At 41.2% G+C, this 12504-nt stretch overlaps 1 pseudogene; it reads right to left on the reverse strand.

Annotated features, from left to right (window-relative positions):
• LOC126235042 (agrin-like) overlaps window positions 1–12504 on the reverse strand; it is a 350234-nt pseudogene that overhangs the window by 23346 nt on the left and 314384 nt on the right.

The following is a 12504-nucleotide window of genomic DNA, read 5'->3' on the forward strand; positions in this document are numbered from 1 at the left end:
TAGCTCTTCTGGCTGAAAGTGGAGATTGTGTGCAACGAACAGTGACATGAGATGTGGATTAGGAGGGGGAGATAGAACAGAGAAAGAGGGAGAGTGTGGAGAGGAGAATGTGACTACAGGATGAGCAAAGATAAGGGGTGTGAGGCAGGAGTGGAGGTGGTGTGGGGCACAGGCAACTGGACACTGAGGCCATGGGGATTACAGGGCCACATATCACTTCCCCTACCTGCAACCAGAACAAGCTCATCAGTTCCACATTTCTATCCCATCAGCCTGCTAGCTCTGTCTTCCAGCTATCAATGATCCTTCCCCAAACGTTTCCACTTCCTGCCTCCTTTTTCCCTATGTCCACTTCATCTGATAGAGCTCCTCCCCCCCCCCCCCCCCACTCAAGCTGCAGTGTTGAAACAATGTAGTCACCCAGGACAATGTAGTTGCAAAGGTGTATGTGTATTCTGTTAGCCCTGAATAGGATTTGTCCAAAAGTCAGCAACATTCTCAGTCATGTTAATTTATCTATCAATTACTCAGTGCCTCAAATACATGAGGCCTGTCTAAAAAGTATCTGACCTTTGGCCAGAAAAAACATTTTGAATACCTGACGGGGTTGGGACCCTAATCCCCTTCAAAGTAGGCCCCTTGTGCTCGCACACACACTTAGCCCATCAATCCTTCCACTGCTGGAAACTCCTCTGGAAGTCTTCTTTTGGAATGGTGTTCAGCTGCGTCATCGTATTCCACATTATCTCTTCTCTACCCTCAAAACGGGATCCTTTCAGTGGCATCTTCAATTTTGGAAACAACCAGAAGTCACAAGGAGCCATGTCTGGAGAATAGGGAGGTTTGCGAATGGCTGTAATTCCATGTTTGGCCAAGAAATTTTGGATCAAGTGGGATGAATGTGCAGGGGCATTGATGTGATGCAGTTGCCAGTTTTTCACCATCCACACGTCTGGTCTTTTGTGCCGAACTGTGCCACAGAGTCGCCGGAGAACATCTTGATAGTACTCCTTTGTCACTGTTTGTCCTTCCAGTGCACATTTGTGATGCACAATTCCACAGACTTCACAGAAGACAGTCATCATCACCTACATTTTGCTTTGCACCTGCTACACTTTCTTTGGCCTTGGAGGCTCTGGACGCATCCATCGCAACGACTGTCTTTTTGTTTCTGGCTCATATCCGTACACCCATGACTCATCTCCAATTGTCACGGTGTTCAGAAACCCAGGATCAGTGTTGGTGGTGGCCAGAAGGTCCTGTGCAACACCAAAACAGAGGGCTTTTTGTTCTGGTGACAACAACTTGGGCACGAATTTTGCAGCCGCTTGGTGCATGTTCAAATCATCATGCAAAAGTGCATGTGCAGAACCTTTACTCACTCCAGCCTCTTGGGTAACCTCCCGCATGGTCAAACAACAACCTGTCATCACCAGATTTTGCACCCTCTCAACAACAGCTGCTGCACTCCAAGCAGATTGGGGACTGCCAGAATGCTGGTCACTCTCCGCTGATGTGTGGCCATTTTTGAATCGGTTAAACCACTCCTTAATTTGCGGTACACCCATTGAATCTTCTCCAAACACCTGCTGAATCTTGTTTTGCTTTGAAAATCACCAAGCTTTTGACAAAATTTGCTGCAGTATCTTTGCTCAACTTGTTCAGTCATCTTGAGAGAATCGGTAATCCAACAAACACGTTGTGTAGCACCTCGCTAAGCGACCGACAGGCAGCGTCTGATGTGCTGGAAGGCGGGGACAAAATTCACGTGTGTGCATAAAGATCTCTTTCTTTACTGTGTACAGTGGTGCCACACTATTGTCTCTATTTTGCACTGGCAAATCAAAGGTCGGATACTTTTTAGACAGACCTCATATGGTGACAGTGCAAAATTTGACTGGAACTTGATGTGTCCATAAAAATTAAAACAGTTATTCCATATCTGGTAAATATTTTAAGGTAAACAGCATATGTAATGATTGATATAGGAACAAATCTTCAACTCATATGAAGAGTACTTAAGGGGAAATACTAGATATTTTAGAAAAATTTACATTACATCACATATTTAGCTAAGCAGCCAAATAATATCACAAATAACAGGTGTATATTTGATACAATACACAACATCCATTTACTGATTAGTAAACAATAAGAGGTAATTTTAGGTAATATAAATGCTTCCTAGACAACTTTATTTTGTACGGGTACAACATGAAAATGAGTTCTGCTTGAAAGTAGCAATAGGAAAATAAATTGCAGCTGCTGTTAAATAAAAAGCAAGTAATGAAAAATATTACTTAAGTTTGATCTTAATAAATGGTTCGTGGAATGGCTTCAGCAATTTTGAAAACATTGGTGTAAGTATGTTAACGCAGCAATAATGACTTTAAAGGAAATATAGGTAAAAATTCTGTAACAATTTTGTTTTTAAGTAATTTGTTTTTGATTTTGTTCATGTCCGAGATATCAGAAACTATCATCTACATTGATACAGGGTTCACAGCTGCAGTGATATTTTAAAATGCTTTTGTGATGTATTTTAAAATGATTTTGTGATGCCTTCAGATGACATTTTCTATCTTTGATGTACAGTTGTACAACTGCAGCCTTAGGCCATTTTCAGGTATCTAAAACAGAAGCATTTTACATTAAATGAATTAACATGTAACACATGAACAAGTTATATCCCAAGATATACTAAGAGGATTATAATTTACTTTACAGAAGATCTGTTAATGGTATATTTGCCATATACATATTTGCTCCTATGTTGAAATTATGATAGCATATTCACTTTTTTTCTTCTTTTTCTCATGCTTTGTCCTGCATCACCACAGGGTCAGCATGATTATTAACAGATTTGCCACAGTTAGTTTAAGGGGTGGCTGGCTTCCCTCCTTGTCACCACCTCGTACCCCCAGGTGGAATATGTGTGACCCAACTGTCTAGGTCTAATTGTTAGTCATATGAAAGTGTGCAAAAGTTTTTCTAAATGTTTGAAAATCATGTAACTGAGGCATAACTTTGGTACCAGTCTGGTATTCACATAGGGCCAATGTCCAAGAAGTTAGTGCAATGGGTAGAGGAGGCTCAGGTGAAGGAGAGGAGAGAAAATGTGTTGACGTTGTGTCGGAATGTGAGCAGGGTGTCGTGGCCCTACTTCCAGATCATTAAGATATCAATGAACCTCAATCAGTTTAGGGGTTGTGAGTTTTGGAAGTCTAAGAAGGTTCCTGTAGATGACCCATAAACAGGTTGGCATAGGAGGGTGCCAAATGGGTGCACATGGCTGTGCTGTGGATTTGTTATGGGTCAGGATATATGAGGGTAATAACAAAAGTAAGGTCTCCTATTTTTTTATAAGTACAGAACTCTGTTTGTGTGGCAGTTGATAACACTGTTATGAAGAGTGCTTGACATTCTGTGTGTAAACATGAGCACGCTGCGCTGAGGCGCTCAGTCTTGGCTTGGCAGCCGTTGAGAATGGAGCTCCTGTTGGATGTTACTGCCAAGTGTGACTTGCGTGCATTTATTCCGTTTTTGAATGCAAAGGGCACTGCGCCGATTGAAATCCATCACCAACTGACAGAAGTGTATGGTGAGTCATGCAAGGATGTCAGAAATGTTCGTATTTGGTGTAGAGAGTTTGCAGCTGGTTGGACCGAAATTCACAATGAACAATGGAGCGGGAGACCATCAATTTCTTAGGAGACAGTGTTGAAGGTTGAGCAAAGCATGCGTGAAGATCGGCGGATTACCCTGGATGATCTCTGCACGTTGGTTCCTGAGGTTTCCCAAAACACCACTCACAGAATTTTAACAGAAACATTGAACTACCGGAAGGTGTGCGCAAGATGGGTGCCACACATGCTGACTGAGGACCACATGTGGCAACAAGTTGAAGCTTCCCATGCATTTCTACACCGCCTTGCAGCCGAACAGGACAACTTTCTGGACTCAATTGTCATGGGTGACGAAACCTGGGCATACCACTTTACACCTGAGACCAAGCAACAATCACACCAGTGGCAGCAACCTTCTTTGCGAAAGCTGCAGAAATTCAAACAAACACAGTCTGCTGGTAAAGTCATGACAACCGTTTTTTTGGGATCAGAAAGGGGTATTGATGGTCGACTTTATACCCAAAGGGACCACAATTAATGCTGACAGGTACTGTGAGACTCTGAAAAAACTCAAACGGACAATTCAGAACCGGACAAGAGGAATGTTGAGCAAGGGCGTACACATTCTCCATGAAAACGCTCGCCCACACATCACTCAGCAAACCGTTGCTCTCCTGAAACAGTTTCAGTGGAACATAATCACCCATCCACCCTATAGTCTTGACTTGGTGCTCAGTGACTATCACCTGTTCTGTAAGTTGAAAGAACATTTGGTTGGAAAGCGATTCAGCTCCAACGACGAGGTGAAAGAAGTAGTTCATTACTTTCTGAACAGCATGGCGGCGAGCAGGTATGACATGGGCCCACAAAAACTGCCACAGCATCTACAAAAATGCATCAACAGAAATGGTGATTATGTCAAAAAATAGCTAAATGTTCAAGCTGTAAACTGATGTAAACCATTGTAGAAATAAGCAAGTCTATGTACTTATAAAAAAATAGGAGACCTTACTTTTGGGATTACCCTCATAGCTGTGTAAGGAATGAGGTGGTGGATTTGGAGTATGAAGGGCATTGGGAGAGGTTAGATTAGATTAGATTAGATTTACTTCAATCCAATTGATCCGTAGTGAGGAGGTCCTCCAGGATGTGGAACATGTCAGAAAAACAACAATACATGACAAATATTTACAATTAAAACAAATAAGCTAATGTACCATTCCACAGGTCCCAAGTGGAATGATCGTCATTTTTTAATGAACACTAAGAGTAATTTTACAAATACTAATGCACTGAATTTAAAATAAAAAAGTTTTTTATTTATTTATAAGGTAATACAACTACTGTAATACTTATTTACAATGAACACATTACTGCACTGAAATGGTGCAGAAGTTAGATTATACTAACACACACACACACACACACACACACACACACACACACACACACACACAAATTTTCAATGAACACATTACTGCACTGAAATAGTGCAGAAGTTATGTTGTACTTATATACAAATCAGTTGGTTTTACTAAGAAATTCATCAATGGAGTAGAAGGAGTTGGCCACCAATAAATCCTTTAGGCTTCTCTTAAACTGAATTTCATTGGTTGTTAAGATTTTTATGGCTGCTGGCAAGTTATTGAAAATGTGTGTTCCTGAATAATGCACACCTTTTTGTACAAGACTAAGTGACTTTAAATCCTTGTGAAGATTATTCTTATTTCTAGTATTGATTCCATGAATTGAGCTGTTGGTTTGAAAAAGTGATATATTTTTAATGACAAATTTCATTAAGGAATAAATATATTGGGAAGCAGTAGTTAGTATCCCTAGTTCCCTAAACAGGCTTCTGCAGGATGTTCTTGAGTTCACACCACATATAACTCTCACTGCACGTTTTTGTGCCCGGAAAACTTTAGCTTGGCTTGATGAATTACCCCAAAAAATAATCCCATATGACATTATGGAATGAAAGTAAGCATAGTATGCCAGCTTTTTCATTTTTATATCCCCTATGTCTGACAAAATTCGCATTGCAAACAGAGATTTGTTAAGACGCTTCAGCAGTTCTGTGGTGTGCTCCTCCCAGTTGAATTTATTATCAAGCTGTAATCCCAAGAATTTAACACTGTCCACTTCTTCTATCTTCTTGTCATCGTATGTTAGACATATACTCTTGGGACACCCCTTACAAGTTCTGAACTGCATGTAGTGTGTTTTTTCAAAGTTTAGTGACAAAGAATTGGCTAGGAACCAGTGATTAATGTCCACAAATATTTTATTGGCTGATCTTTCTAAGACTACATTTGACTTGCTATTTATTGCAATGTTTGTGTCATCGGCAAACAAAACAAACTTGGCATCTGGTAATGTTACTGATGAAAGGTCATTGATATACACAAGAAAAAGTAAGGGCCCCAAAATGGAACCTTGTGGGACCCCACATGTAATTAGTTCCCAGTTGGATGAGGCCGGATGGCTTGATACATGTCTCTTTCCTAATAACACCCTTTGTTTCCTACCAGAGATATAAGATTTGAACCATTTTGCAGCATTTCCTGTTATACTATAATATTCTAGTTTACTTAAAAGGATATTGTGATTTACACAGTCAAATGCCTTTGACAGATCACAAAAAATACCAGTTGCCTGCAATTTTTTGTCTAATGAATTAAGCACATTTTCACTGCAAGTGTAGATAGCCTTCTCAATATCAGAACCTTTTAGAAATCCAAACTGTGACTTTGACAGTATGTTATTTGAGATAAGATGGTTATAAAGACGACTGTACATTACTTTTTCGAAAATTTTTGAGAATGCTGGCAACAGTGAAATTGGACGGAAATTTGATGCTATTTCTTTATCTCCCTTCTTAAACAGTGGCTTAACTTCAGCATATTTCAGCCATTCAGGAAATATTCCACTAATAAACGACTGGTTACACAGATAGCTTAATATGTTACTTAGCTCAGAATCACATTCTTTAATTAACTTTGTTGATATTTCATCATACCCACTAGATGTTTTTGATTTTAAAGATTTTATGATGGACATTATTTCTGTTGGGGTAGTGAGGGTCAAATTCATATTAAGGAAGTTACTTGAAATGTCTGGTCTAAGGTAATCCATAGCAGCATCTACCGAACCTGACAACCCCATCTTGTCAGTAACAGTTATAAAATGTTTGTTAAAAAGTTCTGCAACACTATACACATCTGTCACCAATGTATCATTTACTCTTAATGCTATTTGTTCCTCTTCATGCCTGGTTCTACCGGTCTCCTCCTTCACTATATCCCATATTGTCTTTATTTTGTTATCTGATATGACTATCTTTTCCTTGTAATATATTTGCTTTGACATCCGTATTACAGTCTTTAATATTTTGCAGTATTTCTTATAATGTGCTATAGCATCAACATTGGAAATGTTTCGGAGTGACAGATACAGTTTTCTTTTTGTTTTACAAAAGGTAGTGATTGATAGCAGCAAGGCCTTGGGTGTGAGGAATGTTGGTATATAATGTGATGAGAACGGACCCAGAAGGATGGTGGAAAGTCAGTGAAGGAAGTGGTTAGTATCTTTGATGTTGGAGACTAGGTTTCAGGCAATTTTTTTGAGGTAATGGTCAACAAGAGCAGAAATTCTTGCAGTAGGAGCATCCAGGATAGTTGGGTTTGTGGATTTTGGGGGGCACATAGGTGGTGGGTGTGTAGGGACTGAGGACCAGATGTGGCAACGAGTTGAAGCTTCCTGTGCATTTCTTCACTGCCTTGCAGCCGAACAGGACAAATTTCTGGACTCAATTGTCATGGGTGACAAAACCTGGGCATACCACTTTACACCTGAGACCAAGCAACAATCACACCAGTGGCAGCAACCATCTTTGCGAAAGCTGCACATAGGAGGTGGGTGTGTGGGTGACTGAGGACCACATGTGGCAATGAGTTGAAGCTTCCCGTGCATTTCTTCACCACCTTGCAGCCGAACAGGACAACTTTCTGGACTCAAGAGAGAGATGGACTCAGGTGAGAAGTTCTGAGAAGGACCTATGCATTTCAGTAGGAACTGGAGGTTTGTTCAACTTCCGAGGTGGGAGTACTATGGCAGAACTTGTTGGTGGAGGTATCAGACAGTTGGCAGAGGCCTTCCTTCAAGTAGTCACCATGACTCATCATAACAGTGGTGGAGTATTTGTCTACAGGGGAGATGATTATGTCTGGATCTGTTTTCAGGTTGTGTATGGCTGTCTTTTCTTCTGCTGAGATATTAGTTTTCTTAGGAAGGAACCAAGAGCAGGGTGGTTGCTCCAAATCCACCCATCCCTCCTCACACTTTCCTCCTGTCAGAACTTTACATCTTTCTTTCTTCTTTCACATGCATGATGATAACTTAAATATCATCACGTCACAAAACCACATTATTGCTCCCAGCACAATTTCTTCTGTATGTTTCACTCCATGAACTCACACTATATTATCCAATCCTCCCTATAACTGCCTAATGTTTTTGCTTGTCCATTTCCTGCATAATTTCCCATTTTGTATCATCATCTCTAACCCAAAGGGCCCCTGCTCCACCTTCCTGCACCAGTTCAGAAAAGTATTCCTTTCCCCAGCTAAAACCCTGTCCCACACACTGTTCCTTAAATGCTGTCTGAACTGTGGAATACCCTCCTCCCCCCCTCCTCTAATAGCCTAACCATAAAGAAATCCACCGAGCGAGGTGGCGCAGTGGTTAGCACACTGGACTCGCATTCGGGAGGACGACGGTTCAATCCCGTCTCCGGCCATCCTGATTTAGGTTTTCCGTGATTTCCCTAAATCGTTTCAGGCAAATGCCGGGATGGTTCCTTTGAAAGGGCACGGCCGATTTCCTTCCCAATCCTTCCCTAACCCGAGCTTGCGCTCCGTCTCTAATGACCTCGTTGTCGACGAGACGTTAAACACTAACCACCACCACCACCATAAAGAAATCCTTTCTCTGGATCCCATGCCTCCTTTTTCACAATGATCTTCAATCTTCATCTTTTCAGATTCCACCATTCCCTATCCCTCACAAACCTGGTACTGCAAAAACACCTCTCCATGACACAAATAGCCCAGAACCACCTCTACTCCCTCCTTTCCTCCCACCTTTGAGCACCACTAACTATCAACAATCATTGTTCTCCCACTGCATCCCCCACCAACCTCTCAAGCACACAGACACTGCTCAGCTGAGCTCTTCAATTTACCACATCCTCCAAAATTCCCTCCCAGCATCCCACAAAACCTCAGTCCCACAGCAGTTTCAGTTTTATCCAAAGGCCTAACCTTCAGCCCTACACCCAGATTTAATCATGTTGAACTTCTCAAACACCTCCTCCCAAACCCTACATGGAAACACATCTTTGCCATCAATCCCTCCAATCAAATCCAACCTGATCCCAACATTGAACCTTGCCTCTCACAGTTCATACAAACATTCAATCATGACCCCCCCCCCCCCCTCCCACCTGACCACCTCTTAGTCAGCTTCCAGGAATTCCATACCTACAACTTGGCCTCATCATCCTTCTCCAGTTTCCTTTCTAAGACCACTAACCTTTCAGCAGAAGAAAGGCAGCCATACACAAAATGAAAAAAGATCCAGACATAATCATCCTTGATGCAGCAAAGGCTCCACCACTGTCATGATAAGTCATGATGACTGCCTCATGTAAGGCCTTTGCTAACTGTCTGACTCCTCTGTGCCATAGCGATCCCATCCCAGAACTCCAACATAACCTCCAATCCATACTGAAATCTATAGGCCCTTCCCAAATCTCTTCCCTGTCTTCACTCCAATGCATCCCACATGCCCACCTTTTATATGCTGTCCAAAATCAACAATTACAACAATCTTGGACACCCCACTGTAGATCACTATTGCACCCCCACTGGAAGAATTTCTGTTCTTGTTGACCAACACATCCAACCAATTACCCCAAACACAGACTGCCACTTCCTTCACTGACTTTCCACCATCCTCCTGGATTCCCACTTGTCACAGTTGATGCCGCCCTCCCTATACACCAACATCCCTCATGCCCACAGTCTTGCCACTATCGAAAACTACCTCTCCCAATATCCCTCAGACTCCAAATCCACCATCTCATTCCTTATGCACCTTACCAGCTAGTCCCTAACCCACAACTACTTTTATTTTGAAGGGAAGGATTATAAACAACTCTACTTTACCATGGGCACTCTCAGGGCAGCCTCCTATGCCAACCTGTTTATGGGTTATATAGAGAAAACCTTCCCAACCTCCCAATACTGCCAATCCCTAGCCTGGTTCAGGTTCACTGATGCCTCTAACCACACCTCTGTCCACATTAAACCCACTAACCATCAACAGTATCTGCATTTCAACAGCTAACATCCCTTCCACACCAAAAAATCTCTCCCATACAGGCTAGCCAACCATGGATGACATTTCTGCAGTGATGTGAACTCCCTTCCCAGTATGCTGAAGGCTTCACAGACAAACCAAGCCCACAAACAGATTTCCTGTGCAATATACTCACAACCTCATAATCCTTCCATCATCCCCAACAATCAGCTACTGAGGAGTCCACCTCACCACCCAGTATCATCCTGGACTGGAACAACTGATCCATGTCCTTTGCCAGAACTTTAATTACCTCTCATCCTTCCATGAAATGAGGGACATCCTACCCAAGATCCTTCCACCTCCCCTAGACTTATCCCATCCCAGGAGAGGCTTGGGCACCTGTGAAAGCAGCCTTGTCATATACCAACTCTGCCGCTGCACAGCTTTTTATGTTAGTATGACTACCAACCAGTTGTCTACCAGGATGAATTGCCACCACCAAACTGTTGTCAAGAATAAACTTGACCAGTGGGTGGCACAACATGCAACCAGGCAAAACATGCTCAATTTCAATGGCTACTTCTCAACATGAACCATCTGGATCCTTTCTTCCACCACCAACTTGTTTGATTTACACAGATGGGAATTATCCTTACAACTCATCCTCTGCTTCTGCAATTGTCCTGGCCCCAATCTCAAGTAACCCTCTGTCCCTGCAACAGCAACCCAACAGTTTCCCCTTCGCCTGTCTTGTCACCTCTTCCCAATTCATGTCCTCGCATCACACACAGTACTTACATTCTGCAAGGGCTGTCTACAACATTTAACATATATTACAGATCCACATAAAAGAATGATAACCATTATCCACTGTCTGTACAGTTTAAATACATTGCCTTTATGTATAAGTACAAAACAAATATTTCCAACTTATTGTATGGAAATTAGATTCATATTTATAACAATGATAAATGATAATTAAATATTACATAAGAACAAAGACTTATATAGGCTTACCATACTTTTTTAGGTCCAACCCACAACATGTTACCACCTGGTTTTTCCAAACCGAGACATTTATACACAATTAAGTCAAGGATGGCCGATTACCTCTTCAGTGCAGATATACACCAGGTTCGAACTCTTACAAGAATCAGTGATATGCCACAGGCAAGGAGGATAATGGGCAAGGAGCACTACATTAGTGGTGTGTGGATAAATTGAGAAGTTGGGTCTGACTGGAGGTATGCTAGGGTAGTCCATGCAGTTGCGATGACAACTGTGTCTGGATGGCTTAGTGGTCAGAGCATCTGCCTGGTAAGCAGCAAATCCCAGTTTGAATCCCCGTCTGGCACAAATTTTCAACTTTCCCAATTGATTTTAATCAATGGCCACTGGCAACTAACGTCTTTCATTCCTTTGTGACATATTTTTGCAATTACTGAAAAGTCTTAACAGTTTACTAAAGCATAAACTTTATTTACTCAGTTGCATTTTTCTCTAGACATCACTATTTTTCAGAAATTATTTGCCTGTTTTAAATGCATCATAAAATTCACAAAAAGAATTTTCTATATTAGTTGCAATAGTTTAGGAGTAAATACAGAAAGTCTACCCCTTTCTGCAGACCAAATGCTCCCCATGATTGGAAAAACTTCAGCTGGATTTTATGTCCCAGGCAAAGGCATTGCAAACTCAACCATTTTAAAAATATTGCAACATGGTCTATCAGTCCGTTGACACATCCATAAAAATTGCTCTTATTTTTGGTGAAGCAGTAGCATTAAGAGAACTCCTATGTTTATCTGCTTTCATGTGGTCTTCAACATCACCCCTTTTTTATATGCACCAAATATACTTCAGGGCTTGGAGTGCAATAAACATGTACATTGTGACTGTCATAATACCGTTGCAAAGGTTTGTATTCCAGTTGCCAGCTAACGTTAAACACACACTTTCTTTTGCCCATTGCTAAATGATAAGAAAAAAATGAGTATAGATGAAATGATCAAGAATGTACACACACACACACACACACACACACACAAAAAGGAACATCATAAACACACTGCCCCTGTTGTGTTGCCAAATGACTAATTGAAAAGTTGTGTTGCAACTGATAGCGATGCCTCCACATCGTCAGCACTTGCTCCAAAATCAGCTGAGAGAGGCACAGCCATAACAGAATGTTTAGAAATAAGATTTCGAAATATAGGTCCAAAGTTTGAAAAAAAAATAGCATTCAAACTCTGGGTTTTTGCAACTCCATACATTACCCCAGGCAGTGCTAAAAAAACCAGGACTGTCTGGGCTAACCCCAGATGTTTAGTAAGCCTATATATGGCATAATGTACCACTAAAGAATTTCTGTAAAATAATTTACAATCTTCCTAGTACATGTATGTTGAAAACATCAACTCTCTATATAAGATATTTGCAACAACTGCTCAAAAGTAACGTGCTCCCATATAATGAAAAAATATTTCCAATTTATTTTATGACAATTATATGCAGC

The sequence above is a fragment of the Schistocerca nitens genome, chromosome 2 (assembly GCF_023898315.1).
Source record: "Schistocerca nitens isolate TAMUIC-IGC-003100 chromosome 2, iqSchNite1.1, whole genome shotgun sequence".
NCBI lineage: Eukaryota > Metazoa > Arthropoda > Insecta > Orthoptera > Acrididae > Schistocerca > Schistocerca nitens.